At 40.4% G+C, this 19,096-nt stretch overlaps 1 protein-coding gene and 1 long non-coding RNA gene across 3 annotated transcripts in view; one reads left to right on the forward strand and one right to left on the reverse strand.

Moving 5' to 3' along the window:
• The window catches only part of Zbtb38 (zinc finger and BTB domain containing 38), an 80,414-nt gene that overhangs the window by 49,548 nt on the left and 11,770 nt on the right, over positions 1-19,096 (reverse strand). Inside the window, exons 4-6 of one of the 2 annotated variants that reach the window (XR_013092451.2) lie at positions 17,371-17,491; positions 11,649-17,078; positions 10,709-11,074 (exon numbers count right to left, since the gene is read on the reverse strand). The gene's annotated coding sequence lies outside the window, so the exon portion shown is untranslated. Of the gene's footprint in view, positions 1-10,708; positions 11,075-11,648; positions 17,079-17,370; positions 17,492-19,096 lie in introns of those variants that run through there. The other variant, XM_076867580.2, reaches the window with a different exon arrangement.
• LOC143408158 (uncharacterized) lies at positions 11,834-17,922 on the forward strand. The gene is made up of 3 exons (XR_013092452.2): positions 11,834-11,960; positions 15,751-16,207; positions 16,678-17,922. It is a non-coding gene; the product is annotated as an uncharacterized LOC143408158 (long non-coding RNA).

Here is a 19,096-nt window from a genome sequence, read left to right on the forward strand (position 1 = left end):
GATTGAACCCAGGACCCTGCACATAGGCTTTACCACTGAGCTATACCCTCCCCCCCCCCCCAATCCACATAGTCAGAGTTCTAAATTCCTCCCATCCAAGCAGTGAGAATCAGCCACTGTGTGTGTGAAACAACCTTTATACTCTAGAAATTTTCCATGGGTAATCTGCTAAGGTCACATGATGAGTGACATAGGGGATTTAAGCACAGGTCTGACTCCACAGTCCACTTTCTTGCTTTGCTAACTGTTCCAGGTGGTACCTTGATCAGACGCTGTCAACAGCTTGTTACTGGTGAAATCGGCTCTGGCTTTCCTAAGAGGCTTAGCAAGTGAATAGCTCCTTACAAACACTTGGAAATTCACAAACAGTGGTATTTCTTTCTCATTGGAGCCAAATGTTTCTCCAGAAGTGACTAGATTTCCCCAAATTGTTATTAATAACTGAACTATCACGGCAACAGTGTTAAACACGGAAGCCTAAAACTTACATAATCTGCCAGGCCTTCAAAATTTTCCATCCTTCCTCATAACCAGTCGCGCAGAGTTTCTCTTAATCATTCTTCTGAGTATGGGGAATAATCTGGAAATTTCCAGGAACATCCTACCTTGTCATAATTATATTCTTTTCTGTAAAGATTTGTTATTTTTAAGATAACTAAATGTGATATATTTTCTATATAATTTCATTTCAATACCTTTACGAAGAAAAAAAAAAATTCCAAGAGCACTTTCAAGCATCTCCTCTCTTAAATCTCCACCATCTCGGCAGCATGGCTCCTGAGCCTTTTCCAGAGGCCTTTTTTTAAGAAGCTGCCTTTGTTTTCTACCTCATGTCATTTACTGCCCATGCAATTTCTGTTTTCCTGGTACTGCCTGCTTTTGCTTTCTGATTAACGCTACTGGACAATTCTACATTGATGGCCGCCTCCTCTTTCTATGGGGCTTTAGGATCCTCATAATATCACATAAAAAGACCAAAGCATTGTCTCTTAGGCCCACTTGCTTTCTTTGTTTCCCACCCAGATTAGGAATTCATAACTCCTACCTCCTGTGCCTACAGCTCTGTTAATTGATGGTTTTCTTTTCCCCATCCGGGGCTCTCACCAAATTCTATCTGGAGGCCTCCCCTCCTGTGGCTGCTTATCCCTTTCCCTTTAAGCATTTTAAGGAAGTCTCTTCCATATCATTTTCTCTCATCTCTGCCACATTCCTGAAAGGCCTCTTGTGTGTGAGGTCCTGTTGACCGTCCACCACAGCCTCTGAAGAGGCATTGTTTAGAACTGGGGTGTCAACTAATGTGGCTGCCTGTGGGAGCCTGGCAGATAACCTAAGTGGTGTGAACTGGGCCCTACAGAATTCCCATCCCACCTAACTAGCAGTGGGAAATGGGGAGTGGGGGTGCTCACTGTCCAGCCTTGGGCTAATCATTGCAGGTGGGAATGCCAGATTGGCAACATATTCCAAGGAAGCAGAAAATTAGGATTTTAATGTAAGTTCTATGAAATGTCAACTACTAAAAAAAGGAAGAAGCCTCAATCTGATCAAGCCTCCAGGTGTAGCTACCAGTTTACAGGTAATCCCTAAGACTGAAACTGCACTAAGGGATGCATTCATCTAATTTCTGGTTGGGGGGAAATTCTAAGGTCAGAGCATTTTCTCAACATTTTTTTTTCTTTTAAAATAGCAATAGTAAGAATAAAAGGAAGAGAGGAAAACCTGTAGATTAAATGGAATTTGAGAGAATATCAGTTGTACTGTATGGACCTTATTTGGAATTGTGCCTTGAACTAACAAATTTGTTTTGGTACCAGACATCAAACCCAGCGGTGCTCAACCACTTAGCCATATCCCTAGACTGTTTTATTTTTTATTTTGAGACAGGGTTTCGCTAAATTGCTCAGGGCCTTGCTAAATTGCTAAGGTTGGCTTTGAACTCGAAGTCCTCCTGCCTCAGCCTCCTGAGCTACTGAGATTACAGGTGTGCACAATCATGCCTGGCCTTTTTTTTTTTTTCTTTTTAAATGACCTAATTAGACAAGTTTAAATGCTGACTATGACAGGTAATGTTATTAAGGAATTATTGTTTCTTGTTGGTATGATATGATAGTGTTATTTTTCTTTTTTAAAATATATTTTTTCTAGTTATCGTTGGACTTTTACTTTATTTATTTATATGTGGTGCTGAGGATCAAACCCAGTGCCTCATACATGCTAGGCAAGTGCTCTACCACTGAGCTACAACTTTATCCCTATTGTTCTTCTTTTTGAGTAATCCATATTTTTAAATGTATTTTTAGTAGTCTACATTTAAAAAATAATAATTTAGAAATATTTTAAACTCAAAGAAGAATTGCAAGAATAGTGCAAAAATCTCCTGCGTACCTTCAGCCTAGATCTTTTCTTTCCTTCCTTCCATTTGAAAGCTGCAGACATCATTCCCTTTTACCCGCAAAGTATCTTTCCTAAGAAAAGAAGTTTTCTGTCAGAACCTGTATCTTTTACTGAATCATACTGAATTGTTTAGAGATAGAATGAGATGAGGTCTGGGATTTGTTGGGCGGGGGGGGGGGGGGGGGTTCATTAAACTAGTTTTTCTGCTTCTATGTATGTTTAAGGTTTTCATAGTGAAGTTTTGAAAGATTATATTCATGAAAGACTTTAAAATGATATGAAAGGACTGACACTATGATATTAAGAGGATAGGAATTTGTCTACAAAACATTGTCTCAACAAACAAAAAAGTCACATTGCCCAGATAAAAGACTGCCAAAATGTGAAAGCCCCAGCTTATTGACAGTAGGTGGATGTTATTTTTATAATAAGGAAAACAGGTATATATGGAAAATTTTTTAAAAAAATAAGAAAAAAAGGATAAAACTAAAACTTTAGAAAACAAAAACCCTGGAAACTAATTAAATTAAAAATATTTTTACAAGTTAAACAAAACACATATGCAGGCTGTATCTGGCCAATGGATTCCCAGAGCAGCAAATTTTGATTTTAAAAATGGGTCTGCAAAGGGGTGGGGATGTGGCTCAAGTGGTAATGCTATTGCCTGGCATGCGTGTGGGCGCTGGGTTCAATCCTCAACACCACATACAAATAAAGATGTTGTGTCCGCCGAAAACTAAAAAAAAATAAATAAATATTAAAATTCTCTCTCTCTCTCTCTCTTTAAAAAAAATAAGAAGAAAAAAATAAATATTAAAATATTTTAAAAAATGGGTCCGCAAACTATAGCCCTCAGGTCAAATCTAGCCTGCCACTTATTTTTGTATGGTCCACAAGCTACTAATGGTTTTACATTGTTAAATAATTAGAAAAAAAAAAATCAAAGGAAGACTATTATATTACATAAAATTTGAATTTTATAAAATTCAAATTTCAACTTCCACAAGTGAGTTATTATAGAGACACAGCCACAGTCCTATTATTTTATTAATATTATATATTATTATATTTTGAAACTCATCAATACAAACTTTGTGGACATTTACTTTCTCTTATATAAATATACATTCAATATCCTCAGTTTTGCCGTATCATCACCTTAAATAAAATTTATGGGAGGCCATTGATTTAGAATGAACTACTACTCTGGACCCCAACAGATCAAAACTCTAATGGAGTCACTCATGCTAAAGCTTCACATCACTTAATTGGAATTAAGCTGTTTATCTGACCTTCTGAGAAATCAGAAGACAAATCCCCAAACAGGCCAGTTTTAGCGGCATGATAAGGAAGTCCCCTCTGCTTTAATCCTTATAAGGAAAATAACCTGAAGTAACCCTGCGTGAACCAATCCGCTTTTTGTTTTATGCTGTTTCCTTGTTCCTGCTCAAGCTACTTATAAACCCCGATTTTTCTGCCAGGCCTGACAGTGCGCCTTTCTCTTTTTTATAGATGGGGTGCTGCCTGGTTCACGAATTGCTAGTAAAAGTCAATCCAATCTTTAAACTCAATTTGTTGAAATTGTTCCTCTTGACACTGCAAGGCCTAAAATATTCACTATCTGACCCTTAATGGAGCAAGTCTGGCAGTCCCTGGTAAGGGACTGGGCTTCCCCTGTGACCCAAGAGCAGTTTGGTTTAGTGGAAAGAGCACAGAACTAGGAGTGAAGCCCTTAACTCTGTAGAGGACCTCGGGAAAGAACTTCTCTGGCCACAGTCCCCTCAGTGAGAGAACAAAAGGGGTCTAACTGAAATTCGTGGTTTGAATTCCCCAAAGAGCTGGGCGAGGAGTACAGGGACAATGGCAACACTAAGTGCTACTATGCCACCAGGCCTGACCTCCCTGGAGACCAGAGTCCCCATGGACACCAGGACCAGGATTTCCATAGGCTCCTGCTGAGCAAGCAAGTAAGAAGGCAGCTTTGGGGGCTTCCAAAGCACCTCATTGTGCCCGCCGTGGGCAACGTGACTTTGAGAAAAAGAATTCCTCAAATCTATAGCTTATGGCAGGTTGGTTGGGTAGATCTTCGATCTGTGCTTTGTAGAAGACCAAAAGTGTGCGTAAAAGGGCTGCTCAATTCAAGTTCAATTCAGATCTAGCAGAGCAACAGTGGGTGGGGGCACTGGTATTCTCAGCAGGCAGAACAGGAACCTGGGCATAGAACTGGAAACTTAGACTCCAGGATAAATTACCTTTAGGGGCATCAATCGGCAAGCTCTGCACACAGGCAGCGTGGGACAGTTAAGCAACAAGGTCAACATTATGAGGAAACCAGACAGAACATCACAGTACCCGGTCTCTACAGTCTCTACACAGCCTGGCAGCCTGCACTCGGGCTCTTCCAAACCTTCTTTTCCTGCCCTCTGCTTTCTCCCGCTCACCCTGCATCTGCAGCTTCAGGGTGCGGCAAAGCAGCCACTCCTTTTTGCTGCCTCCTGACTATCCCTTTGTTCCTTCTTTCTTAGCTCCTGCGCCCCCGACTTGCCCCCTTGCTGCCCTCTCCAGCCTATGCCGGTTCTCCATTTTGCTTCCCAGAGGAGCACCCCATTCTCTTCCACGTGGTTTCCCCAACACCATGTGCGCATTAGAGAATCTTTCCCTACTAAACGTCCTCCTTTTTCCTTCCTCAGCTCAAGACACAAGGAAAAAAAAAATGTGTTGGGGGGAGGGATTACAAGGGCACTGCCCTTCTGGGATTTAACCACATTCTCAGCTGGTGGCTTTTGTTTTCTCGTCTCACTGGCTTGTAAGGCCCTCGGGGCAGGCGCCATGCGTCATGCTCAGCACTGGGAAAGATGGGCAGCACTGTGAGGCCTTAATTAGAGCAAGGCCTCAGACCGGGAAGGAGACTTTAGTATGCAAAAGGAAAAGAAATTTCAAAATATCTATTTGGCAGCCACGGGGGAAAGAAGAAGGTGGTTTTATTATGAAAGCAATGAAAGCCTCCATCACCTTTCTCTCAAACACAGAATGAATATTTATAGTGGTGTTTTAATAACAAAACAGGACCAGAAAACAAACTCCCTCTGATGACCAAATGTACTGAGTCTGCACTCAAGAGCTGGTCTCGAACTCTGAGCAGAAATAGCTGCAGGAGCAAGGAAGCCGTTAAAGGAAAAAATGCAAAATCAGTTGCAAGATCGAAAGAGTCATTTTCCGTTCAAGGAGCTGTTCGGGCCATGGCAGTGGCACCCTGGGTTCACCTAAAAAAGACAAGGGATTTGGCAACTGGTCCCTGAGTTACCTGCTCCCCAGAAAGCCTACTTCCTTCTGCAGAACAGTCAGCTGGGAGAACCCCACCCCCACCCTGCTTGTCAGCTGGGGAAGGTAAAAAGCAAAAGCATCTTGCCTGCATCACAAATTCAAATTTCTGCATTCAGGGGCTTCTCAACTTAACATCTGCTCATGAATGCAAAAGTGGCAGCCGTTATTGAGGTCACCTGGCAATGCAGGCAGACCAGCTTGGAGAAGGGCAGCCAGACATACGGTGGCTTATTAGGAGCCAAGGCATCTTGAGAAAGTGGTGAGAACAAAACACAGGTCCAAGTGAAGAACTGTCCTTGTCATGGGCTGATCTGCCCCCAATTGAAGACTAGACTTCAGGGAATAGTAACAAAGACCACCAAGAAAACTGCATCCTATTCATTTATTTCTGCAACAGGGAGGACACACAATTGTGACTGTCCATATCATGCCCTAGCCTTGTGTGGGAACCTGGATGGACTCCCATAGGCAACATGTCAATATTCCATTCTACTTAGATTATAGTAGTGTCTGTCACATAGTAGATGTTCAACAAATACCCCAAGAAATGAAACAAATGGTTGAAGTCCTCTCCCCTGTTGATAAGCAGCAAGGTTCTACTACAAAGGACTAGAAGAAGCTTATCTGCATGTAGTGGGATGATTCTCAAAACCAAATGAAGTACAAGGAGACAGGCAGGCCATCTCCACCATGCTAAGCAAAGTCTGCTAAATTATAAACCAATTCTAGAAGTGCTTCTAGAATATTCAGAAGGCTCTGAAGATACCTTACGGTTTGTAACTGGTAGAACAAACCCATCCCTTGTTCTCTGACCTTCCTTAGCTGACCAGCTTAAAAGGCATGAAAGAATATTGGTTCTTAAGAATGTTCTTACCAGGGGCTGGAGTCGTGGCTCAGTGGTGGAGCGCTTGCCTGGCATGTGGGAGGCCCTGGGTTCAATCCCTGGCACTGCACATAAATAAATAAAAGGTCTCACTTTCTAAAGGCTTCATCACGTCCCAATGACATCACAAGCTGGGACCAAGCTTTTAACACATGAGTCTTTAGAGACATTCACGATTAAAACTATGGTATTTCAAATGTTTAAAAAAAAAAGATCTATTGACAACTAAAAAATATTAAAAAAAAAAAAAAGGAATGTTCTCAGCATTGTTTGCTGTGTGGAATAGAGAAAAATCACGCTAAGCAATAAGGTCTTAAAACAAAACACCCACAGGCAAAGAGGTCTGCCGAGCTGGAGAATTTTGGTGAAACCTGAAATAAATCTCTCTGGTGGGGGGCACTCTAGGATAGAGAGAGCTTCTTGGTAAGATGGGACAGTCCCTTCCGCCATTTTGCCTTTTAAGAAAATTCAGTGGCTATCTATGTGCTTTGTTGTGAGTTTAAATTCTGGAGCTCTTGTAAAAAACAAAGCAAGAAGTTTCCCAGAATTTTTCTTGTTCCCAAAGGCCTTTCTTGGGTTGGCATAGAATCTGTGCCAGGATTCCATCACTACCCAGGCCTGCAAGGTCCTGAGTTTCATGGTACCTTCACCTTCGTAGGCATTTTCAGGGTAGTGACTGGGTCAGAGGCAATGACCTCACTGGCACCAACCTCTAGGAGTTTGTCAAAAACCAGCGCCTGGGCCACTCTTCCACTGAGGGAGAGCTTACCTAAGTAAGGCTCAGTCGTGCAGTAGTCAGACCTGGCTCTGAGAGAGCCGCAGGTACCCAAAGAAAGAAGAGTCTGAGGCTTTGAGCTTCAGTCCTCCTCTGCTGGTGAGGCCCCATCAAACCTCCACCTGGTGGGCTCCTCGCACCAGGCAGCTCTCTGCTCAAGTGCTCTCGCCCCAGGGAGACTTTCTCTGACCTGCCATTCTCCAGTGGCCATCCTTTCTGGAACGGATTGTGTTCATTTTTTAATTTCTTATTTTATTTTTCATTTTTGCACTTTTCTTCTTTAATTATTCATTGGCGTATTTATTTTTGCCTACTTCTCCCACCTCCTGTCCTGCCATAGTACAGATAGGCCCATGAGAAGCAGGCTCTGGTCTGTCTTAACCATTGCTCTCTTTCTCTGGCTTGTGGAATATGTCTGATATATAGTTAGGTGCTCAGTAAATGTGTTAATTGTTTAATTACCAAGAAGGCTGTTTAGAATAGCAATTCTCTTAGAAGGAAGCAGTTGGAATGAGCCACACGCTACCAGAAACCCAGAGGTTAGCATGATTTAGTACCAAAGAGAAAGATGTTGGATCTTTTCCTAGATCTTTCTCACGTATCAAAGCAGTAAAGAACTAAGTCACGGTCTGACTACCAGCCTGTATACAGGGATGGGTAAAAGTGGCTGAAATAGCTCAACCTCACTGTAGTAGCAAGAGCTGAAATCCTGTACTCCCACTGAATCAAAGCTTGGAAAGAAACATTTCCTATTCTCCAAATGGGGTGAGGGGGGAGAGTTGAGAATTTTACACTACAAAGCATCCAGGCAGAAAACCACACGTTTGCCCATTTCATTTTGGTGACAACAAAGCCGTTGTTTGCACATTCTTCCTGTCCCACCTGCTCTGGCCTGCCCAGTATAAACACCTTAGCCAAGAAGTGTGAATGGGGTTAGCATAGTCTTTCAAACAGCGAGGTTTAAAGGGGTAAGTGCCATCTTCAATCAGCAAGAATCATTTTCTGCTAATCTAGGAAATCCAATAATAATTGTAAATGGGTAAGTTTAGAAAAGCTTTGTGCCTTGTAAATATTTCTGTGAAATATGAAGGCAGAGTATTAGGCGAAACACAACAAAGTAATAAATAATAATTACTCTTCTATTCACTGGTCTATTTATTAGAATAGTCTATTTATTAGAATGGTACAATACACTTCCCAACAGGCTTTATTTGGCTTTCTGGCTCCTCAAATTGTATTTAAAATTCTTTTAGGCATGACCAAGAGCAACCAAAATGAATAATGCCATTAAAAAAGAAATCATTAGGTATGAAAATCTATAAGATGATGCAACCATCCCTGAGTTAAAAACAAAAGGATCGACATCTATAAATGTTGAATCTCTCAGGCATTCATTTTATGGTAAAAACAATTACATCGCATCCATCTAATCTTGTAATTAAGATTCAAATGGGTTCAAAATGATTAATTTGTACTGGCCTATCAAAATAGAAGACTTTGTAGTTGTAATCTTCCTGAATAGCAATGGTGTTTTAATTACAAATGCCTGGCTCGCTATTTGCTCAAGAGCAAATGACAATTAGCCGGATCCTGCTGCAACTGTTAATGCTACTGCTACTAAAATAAATGGCAATACTGAATCAGGTTTCTGACATTTCCCTTCAGTTCACGATCTGATGGATACTATATTCGAAATGTACTTAGTCATTTTAAGTCACAGGCAAGAAGGAAAATGGCTTCCAAACAGCTTTAAAAAAAAAAAAAAAAAAAGGTGTTGCAGGAAGGATATTTCGTGGGAAGCCTAGAGCACGAAATCACTCTGAGATGAATCATGTTCTAATGTAATTGAGCCAGAGACAGATTCCAAGCAAACTACTTTAGTTGGCCTCAAAACAACACAACAACAACTACCACCAATCTGGAGCCCACAAGAGGCTTGATTGTACAGATAACGTAGGCAAACTGCTAGAATAAAGCACCTATTTACACAGATGCCCCTGAGTTTCCACGTTCTTCACTGGGAGCAAACCTCCAGGAGGTTCAGGCTGCTAGTCTTCCTCCTAACACACCTACTAAGACGCTTTATAGAAGCTCAACGTGCACTTGCCATTGGGGGGGTAGGTTTGGCTTTGAGTCTTTCTCTATTCAGAGCTCAGGGGTCACCAGTGGAGGGATGGGGAAAAACAGGAGCACGAGCATTTTCTGATTCTCAGAATTTCTGAAATATCTTTTGTTTCAGAGGCGCTGGTGAACTCGTGATAATGAAACTACACCTCTGTGCACCAACCTTGACCTGCACTCTGGAGCACAGTACAAAGGAAACCTTAATTTTGAAAGTACTGAGCACAAAGGAGGAAGAAGAAAGCTTGTCACTGTGCAAGCCTTCTCTATATATTTAGAAATATGGTTTAATCTGTAAGGCTTGAAGACCGCATTTTTAAAACGTCTAAAATCAGATCAGGTTCTACATGAGAGGAAACAACTACACAATGTTCATTAAATATTTGTTTCCTTTTAAAACACATTCTTTTGCATATCTGTTATTGCATTTTTAAATACGCTTTGGTTACCAAGGAAACAGGTTCCGGCCCAGTGTTAATTTGAAACTAAAATATATTTGAGAAGTTAAGCTGAAAGGAAAGAGCTCATGAAATTATTTTTTTAAATGACAAAATTTGGTTCTTACAGAACCACAACTCCATGGTCTGTAATGAGCCATTGTAGGGGCTCCATTTCACTTAGTGAAGCTCTATTTCTTCTAAGAGGGCCATCTATATTTAATATTTCCCCCATTAAAGACTGTAACCCCTCATCCCCCTAAATGATATGTACATATCTAAATAGTGTATGTGACCTTATATACTATCCCAAATTGGTTTTGGAAGCATATAAGTTTTTATTTTCATCTTTCATATAACACGTTTTAAGACCGCTTCTGAAAATTTTAATATTTTTAATGTTTCTTATTAAGCTTATTTGCGCTCTTTGAAATTATCTCTAAAAACCCTTTTACTTTTAGTTTCAAGCAAAAATGAAGCTGAATCATCAGACTTTTCAAAAAATTCTTTTGTTGTCTAGAGGCGCCACACCTATCATATAGCTGATTTTTTTTTTTTAAAGAGAATCATCTCACTTTTGTAGCAGAATCATTTGATAAGTTTATAGAAGCTCTACATTTATATAGTATCTGAATAGACAGGCTATCCAGTTTAACATCCTTCCCCCAGAAGACTACAGCTATCTTATTTTTTATTTTAAAAGTCATATTTCAATGCATCTAATGATCTTGCTGCATGGCTCAGAAAAATCTATAAAACATGCAAATTTCAACCTACCTGTATGTGTCACTTAATGCAGTCCTAGCATGACAAGACACTCAGCCATTTTTATGGAAGGCGATGGAGACCAACTGATTTCTCCGTCTTCTTGCTCACAAGTTTTAGATGCAACTGCCACACACACCAAAAAATCATACGCAGAACAGCTTGAATGTGCTGTGATCACGGGAACTGAATTTATCAACAGGAAAACAGGACTGAAAAGAGAAGTTTCTCATCCAGGGTTTCTCGGAGGCTGCAACCAAGGAGGTGATGTGTTGAATTTTTTTTTTCTCCTTGCTCCTCTGAGAGTTCAAAGCTCGGAGCTGACCACTGCAAAGGCCACTGTCACATTTGCTGAAAATCAAACCACTGATACCAGCACTGAAAATACAAATTTGAGAACCCAAGTTGCTTGCACAGGACGGAGTGCATAAGAGTTAAAAATAGCTTCCACCTTGCCTCCTACCTGCATAATAAACATGTAAGTTTCAAGTGTTTAATTTGATACTCACATTAATTAACAATACAACATACATTATTTAAAAGACAGCAAATGCAAGAAGAAAGGGGAGACACCATCTGGTAGCAGAGTTTTGTTGTTGTTTTTGGTTTTAGGGTTTTGTGGGGTTTCTTTAGCTTTGTTTAAAAAGGAAGGTAAAATCGTATTTTGAATGTAATGAAAACATCCAAATGAATAGGAAATGAAAGGTGATGTCGAAATACCTAAGGCTGTTAGAGGAAAAAAAAAAAGTCTTCGCTACCAGATGATATGGCACACAGAGCATTTACATACTCACATCTGAAATACTAGGCAACGTGTAATGAATTCTGTACACAGCATGCACACAGCACAAGCCCGGCTAATCCTGCCTGCCATCTTAGGCTCGCAGGAGCAAGATACGCAATGCATGCAGCACACGAGCACCGGGGAAGGAGGAGGCAAGGGACAGCTCACCTTAAATGCAGTATCTGATTAATGTTGTAAGTGACATTGCATATCAGCCTCAGAGTCTTGGTTCAACTGAGTAGGAGGGAACAAAGAAAAATGTCATCAACTGCTGATGCAAGATGAGCCCAATCACTAAACACTGTTTAGCAAACTCCAAATTCTGCAACCAGACAGTAGAAGGCATTTCACACACTTAAGCAGAGCTGCTGCACACTGCATGTGTCCTTCTGCCTCTGAGAACCAATCCTTTTGCTAAGGAAGAAAATAAGCTGGAACGAATACAGTCATATCCTCTTCTTGAAGAAAGCTTTCAATACAGTATGTATCTGGTCCGGGATGCATTTTATAGGCTGTTAATTTCATAGAATTGCTAACAACAAAAACCAAAACTGTTAAGCTATTGCAAAGCACAGGATGATTCTGATAAAGGGTATAGCATTTCTAGATTATTTTTCAAAATCCTAAACGGTGCCGGCAGGCTTGCAGAAGAATGCATGATCAGCTGTCTGTATCCGTTCTATAACCTTTAACCACAAGCAGCGTAAATGTATCCTGCTGAATGTATCTGCAGTACAGAACGGCAGATACCGCTTCAGACCGAATTGTATTGAGATGGGAATGAATTTTCTTAAAATGAGCAGCAGAAAAAAAAAAATCAGTACAGAAAAATAAATTGATGCTGAGTTTCTTGGGATGTATAGCTGACCATCGTGAACAATAAAAGCTATATTTAGGATATTGACCTAAATAATACTAAGACTTACAGCTGCATACTGTACGTGTTCAGAACATAGAAAATGCAAAATGATTTTCTCCTCCCTCCCCCTTCGAAAGCTAAATTTAAAAGTAACAAGCCATTTATAGGAATACCGAAAGGCTTTAGACGGTACATACTGTAGGAGAAGAAATCGTGTTGTGCTGAGAGGCAATGTTCTTTGTTTTACTTTGAAGCTTATTTTAGCTACGCTTGTACGATGACATTGACATCAGGTCAGGGCCGACGCTGGGTTGCTATCCGTTTTATGAGTGAAATGTTTCCCGAAAATTAAATCTCATCTACTCAAACACCAAATTTCATGTCTTCTTCAATACACCTCCCTACCCCCACTGCTCAAGATTGATGGGATAAATTGGCATCACTTTCTGCAGAGACACCAATACAGAATTGTGAAGAATTAATTTTTTAAATAAAAAAAAACCTTTGAGAATTCTTATGCACATCCCCTTTCATTGCTTCCTATCAACACACACACACACACACACACACACACACACACACACACACTCTCACACACACAAAATTGAAGCTCAGATTGCAATGAAATGTTTAACATGTGGAACAAAAACTATTGAAAGAGCTGCTTATTCAGGATTTTTAAAAAATGCCTAATAAGCAAATACTATTTTGCTACAAAACCAGTGTCACCATGTCCCCAAAGAGGAAAACAGCGTAGCTTGCTAGAAAAATTTTCTCCAGATTGTGCCGGCAGGTAAAAAACAAAACAAAACAGAAAAAGCATTTCATTTACCATGCTATATAAAACAAGCAGTCATTTATTTTAAGGAAACAGAACATGTTCTTTTCCACTCTGTTTCTTTAGTTACAAAGAAGCCATACCCACCCCCACCCTTAGAACCTGGATATAAGCCAACATTTTTATAAAATGCTATGAAATGGATTTTGAATATGGAATATTTACATTTTTTGTCTTCTTATCTCCCCCAAAGTCATTAATTGCCTATTGCATCACTGCATATGCTAATGTTAATTAATTTTAACACGTGCAAAAATGAATAGGTATTTTCTGAGGTTGCTCGTTTTCCAGCGCCTCTCTCTTCTGTAAAGAAATGGCTGAAAATAATCAGGTGAACTAAACATTCAAGTTCCCCAGAATTTCTTAAAGGAGAGAGGGCATTTGGATATCTCAACATAGGTACTAGGTTTCACAACTGGATCTTTTGTTTCTAGCTCACTTCCTATCTCCTTCCCCAGAACAGAAGTGATTTTTAGCTGAATGAGTGGAAAGTACCCTGCCCACCTCTAGCCCTTGCGCTTTAGTCTCTGAGTTGGGTTGTTCCCGTGGTAGGTCATACCTGAGCTACAGCAAGTCCTCTTCTCTTTGGAGCACATCTCTCTCACAACTACTCCAGAAATAAATGTGGCTCTAACGAACACAGTAGCTCCTGATCTAACACCAATGGTGGAGCCATCTTCCCCACCCCCACATCATAGCTCTATGAGCTCTGGCTAACAGTGACAGCGACAGAAAATTAGAATGGAGTGTCCTTAGGCCAGTTCCTCCTTTACCATGGGGGCCAAGAATTCAGAGAGACTATCACACTGAGTTACAAGCCACGGGTTTCATAGAAGGCCATCTATAAAGCAGGGTCCTTTGAGTGGGTTTGGAGGAGGTTGGCAAACACCTAGGTATTTGCCACTTAGTATCCGTTGAGAGAGTCTTTATTAAGGACATTTGAAAGCTAGACCTTCATGTTAAACATTCACAGATTATTATTATTATGTAGGCTAAATATTCACAATTATGGAATCTGACCACATTGAACTAAGTCGCTGCTTCCTCTGTCTGGGATAATAAATGACAGTGACAATGACAGTAATCCATATCAAGCTCCCTGGAGATGGGTGTATGGTGTTATGTCCTTTTACAGGGAAGGGTGGTCTGGTCTCCTACTGGCACTTATAAAGTAGATGCCAGGGCAAGCCATTTCCAAACCTCCCGTGGGGTTCCCTATCTCTCCTTGGTCAAAACGAGCTGAAAAGCCATACATTGGTTTATTTTGTGATGTTCCAAAACACTCAGCCAGCACATCTGGTATGTTTGCCAAACCTGCTAGGGTTAAACAAACACGTACTATGGCTGAAAATATTCAGAGGGATGAGCTTGCTTAGGCAGATATTCTCGACTAGTAAATCCTGTTTTGTACTTAAAAAAAAAAAATGCTCACACCTACCTAAATTACTTCAGCTTTGTCATGATTACAAGTGGCAAAGATATGCATTCGCTTATGATTTTTAAAAATTGCGTGCACCTCATTAACCTCCTCAGGGCGTAAGCACAGACATTAACTTAAAAGACAAATCCCTTTTCCCCAGTGAACATTTGAGCCTGCTTCTGCCACTCTGACGAGTCAAGCACGAGGTATCCAAAATAATCTGGCAAGAGCAAGCTGGAGGACAGAGCTAGCCAGCAGCGAGGGTTGAGTCTTTCACTTTGATTAACGTTCTTACTTGCTCTCCGTCTCCTTGTTCTGCATGCTGAGCTAATTTTATTTTCGGTTCTATGGGTTAAAGTTAAATTACATGGCTTATGCAAAGTACATAATTCAAGTATGAACAAAGCTTGATTCTATATGTTTTTTTTTAAAAAAACAAAGTCAGGGAACATTTGGATCGGTTTGCACATTTCTTCACGCCATTCGCTACATTAAAATTTACAGCTGGTTTCTTTTTACACCTAGTATACATGGTCAACTTGTGGGTGCATCTGTTATCAGGTTAGGCTATTCTAACTGAAATTTAAAAATTAAATATTCGCCAGATAAAACACTTTGATTTAAATTCTTCCAATGAAAAGGCTTAGATTATTTTTTTATGAGGTTGGTTATTACATCTGTCTATTGCTATATTCATCCCTGGAAACAATTTGATGACTTAATTTATCAATGACTGAAAATACCTTTGGGTGATATTTTAGCTGAAATTTTTGGGAAAGTCCAATCCTACTTTGAACATCTCTGTCTTGCCTAGAGATCTGGGCAGGAACTTCTGCTTTCTGTTGATCAGAGCTGAAAGTCTGTTCTAGCTATCAATTATGTGGAATCTACTTCCTATTCAATATTTTAGCTTATTTAATTATTTTATTCATATTGTAATTATTTTATTTAATTCTAATGCAACAATCCTGCAAAGTGGGTATTAATTAATTTTTATAGAGATTACTAGTCACATAGTAAATAGCAGAACTGGGATTTGAATCTAAGTCTAATGGATTGCAAAGTTTGTCTTTCTACCAATCATAGAGAATAAAACTTCCTTCTATGTCCACACTCCACTCCTAATATCATTAATTTTTTTTTTTATTTGCAGATACCTGGTGGAGGGGCCCTTAGCTTCTGGGAATTAACAAGTTCTCTAGTTTAGATGAACCTGTGTCTACTTTCCAGGCTCTGGGAATTTTGAGTACCTAGGATGCCACCAACCAGAAATTTAAAAATTAAATATTTGCCAGATAAAACACTTTGATTTAAATTCTTTGAATGAAGAATTTAAGATAGGCCAGACTTAGCAGGCAGAAGAGACAGCAGAAAAAAGGAGGAATCAACAATTTTGGAGAAGTTAAGGGTAGAAGATCAGATTTAATGATTTGGGAGGAAGATTGTCATAATTTGGAAATGTTTCATGTGGTAAAGTAGGTGGAAGAAGTTTGTATTTCCAGACAAGCCAAGATTTCACCTAGTAAAGTCCAGTATTTCCATATCGAAGATGAGGAAACTAAGGCTGAGAGAAAGATCTGGTGATTTGGACAAGATCACACCCTTCATGAGTGAGTTCAGCCATTCACTATGTTCAGAATTGTGGTTGGTTTCCTTTCACACCTAATATATTCTGCAGTTGTAAATGTTTAAAATTGAGTTGTTTGACTATTCTAATCTAAATTACAATTAAAGAAAAATCAGTGCGATAATCAAGACTGACCTGCTTTGATTCACAAACAGTATTTTTCTCCTGTATGAATAACCTAACGAGGTATTATGAGTTACTTCCCCAATATATTTTAAAAATGGACTTTTAATTTTCTAATTAATTAATTGATATTTTTCTGTGCTAGGGATCAAACCCAGGTCCTTGCACATGTAAGACAAGCATTCTACTCCTGATCCACTCCCAAATGGATTTTAAAAAGCCTAACTTTGGGATAACAGATTTTTCTCTGCCAAATTTAGTGTTTTCCATGCATCATTTTAACAAATGATTCTATATGTTAAAATCTGTTCATTTTTTTTTCTGTCTAAGGTCCCTTCCAGGTCTGTACATTTGTGATTCTAAAACATCCAGCCCATCCTGCCTTCTCAGGTTGGATAGGCCAAGTGCTGGACTCCAAGTCTCCGGCCTCCTGGTGTTTGTGACCAGATGACTGTGTCACTTCATTGGCAGTAATTTTATATGGCAGCCAGATGGCTCTCAAAGGGGGTTTTCTAATCAACCAGCTCCACCCTGCCTGGGAATATGAGAGGATTCTCTTGCTCAGTGCTTGTGAGGTGTGGACATGTCAGACTCCAGGAAGCTACCTCCCATTCTTCAACATTGGCTTTCTCACCTCCATCCATTAGCATCCATGAAAGATGTGGGAAAAGGTGTCAAGGTTTGGGCAGCAAGCCTTGGGGACCAACTGAGGTTCACTCTCCAGGAAAAAGCTGGAAGAAGAAGGAAATGTGAACTATGTGGTTTTCCACACAGAAAAAGTGATAAATGACAGAGCTTCAAGGGAGGCTGTGGTGGACAGCTACCCTAACCTAATTCAGATCCTCCTGTGGGGCTGTCTGCAGCAGGTGTCCTCACCAGTATGGACACTACTACCTCAGCTTGAGATAGAAATGAAAGAGCTCCTGCTTTCATTTCTCAGTGCATTTGAAACATGGCACTAAATATGACCTTGAGTGCCCCCAGAGATCAAGAGCTTCCCTGCGCCCCTACCCACGTGCTCACCAGCTGCTTTCACCTTTGGCCACTCATGGAATGAAGAACGACTCAAAAGCAGGGTTGTCTAGATCTTGAATTAGCAAAACACACATTCAGCAGAAAGTTGAGATTTTTCTTTCCAGAGAGGCTGATAATTGTATTGAAAAAGAAAGGTAGGGATATAAATGAAGGGGTTCAAGGAAGCATTTGTTCAGATCCATAAATCCACCTCATGTGAGAGCAGAATCCTCTCCTTGTGTCCTCCTTCACCTTGGGCAACAAATATTCCCAGACTCAACGTAAACAAGTAAGGAACAAACTTACTTGTTTTCTTCTCTCTGAGATAAATGACTTCGCAGCTCACAAGAGCCACAAGCACGCTCATCTTCTCAGCTAGAGCCGCTTAACAAACCTCAGTGAGCCCTTCACTCCCTCTGGACTCAAGATAAAAGCACAATATGTTTTTGTTGTATTGAATTATCTCCCTTTACTTGTGTCTCTGCTTTCCCCTGGGACAGCTTCATGTGTGCCATGGCACTGAAGCCTCCAGCAATGGCAGGCCTCACTGGGGGAAGCTCTTGCCCCGCCCCCCCCCCCCCCCGCCCCCCCAACCAGTGGCATCTTCGGCTTTGGGTTTTGAAGCCACTTCCTAAAACCTGAGAACTTGCTGGGTGAGTTAGGGAATGGCCCTGGGGCTGAAAACCCCCATAGAAGTCTTTCAAGGACTTCTCGGCTTGTTTACCAAGGGCAGCCACACTGACTGGCAGGCAGAGCACAGTGCTGTGTGCAAACCTGTCCTTCCTGGAACAGGGAATGTGGAGCCGGAAATGAGAGTGGCCTTCCAATACCACCAGGGCCTCTAAAACATGCCTCAACATTTCCTCGGGCCCTTAGTGGCAGAGTGTGTTTCCTAGAATTACAGGATGGGGACAACACCATCTATGACCTTTTAATTTTTTTTTTTCCAGTACTGGGGATTAAACCCAGGGGTGCTCTACCACTTAGCCTCATCCCCAACCCTTTTTTTTTTTTTTTTTAATTTTGAGTAAGGGTCTTGCTAAGTTGCTTAGGGCCTCGCTAAGTTGCTGAGGCTGGCTTTGAACTTGCAATCCTCCTGCCCCAGTCTCCCAAACCACTGAGATTACAGGTGTGCACCACTACACCTAGCCACCCATTTTATTTTTTATTTTGAGACAGGGTCTCACTAAGTTGCCCAGGCTGGTCTCAAACATTCAATCTTCCCGCCTCACCCTCCTGAGTAGTTGGTATTATAGGTACCCAGCTATACCTTTTTATTTTTTGAGGAAGAAGAAAATTGAGTTCAAAGACAATGTCATACCTGAAGACCCTAGCAGCCAGGATAGAAGCTATATTCCTTAATTTTTAGTATTCTGATCTTACATACACTGGCTCAATTAAAAAAATTCCTGTCACTTAGATATTTAATAAGTAGTTATTGATTAGATGGTTAATGAATAGATGCCTGCAGAGAGGGTTTATAAGATGTTTCTCAATTCCTCTTAGAAGAAAATGTTATGGCATACTTGATTTTTTAAAAAGCACAACTCAAAGTAGTTTTAACCAAAATAGTAAATATTGGTCAAAAATTACCTGGAACCAAGTATCACTTAAGAAGAACTGGAGAACTAGGCTTGACTACTATTTTAAGTCAATCAGACTAAGTTTAGCCAGCTGAAGTTACCTTTATTCTATTTGGTTTGCAAAGAAAAATCTCATGAGTTAGCATAAACAG

The sequence above is a fragment of the Callospermophilus lateralis genome, chromosome 10 (genome assembly GCF_048772815.1).
Source record: "Callospermophilus lateralis isolate mCalLat2 chromosome 10, mCalLat2.hap1, whole genome shotgun sequence".
Taxonomy (NCBI): domain Eukaryota; kingdom Metazoa; phylum Chordata; class Mammalia; order Rodentia; family Sciuridae; genus Callospermophilus; species Callospermophilus lateralis.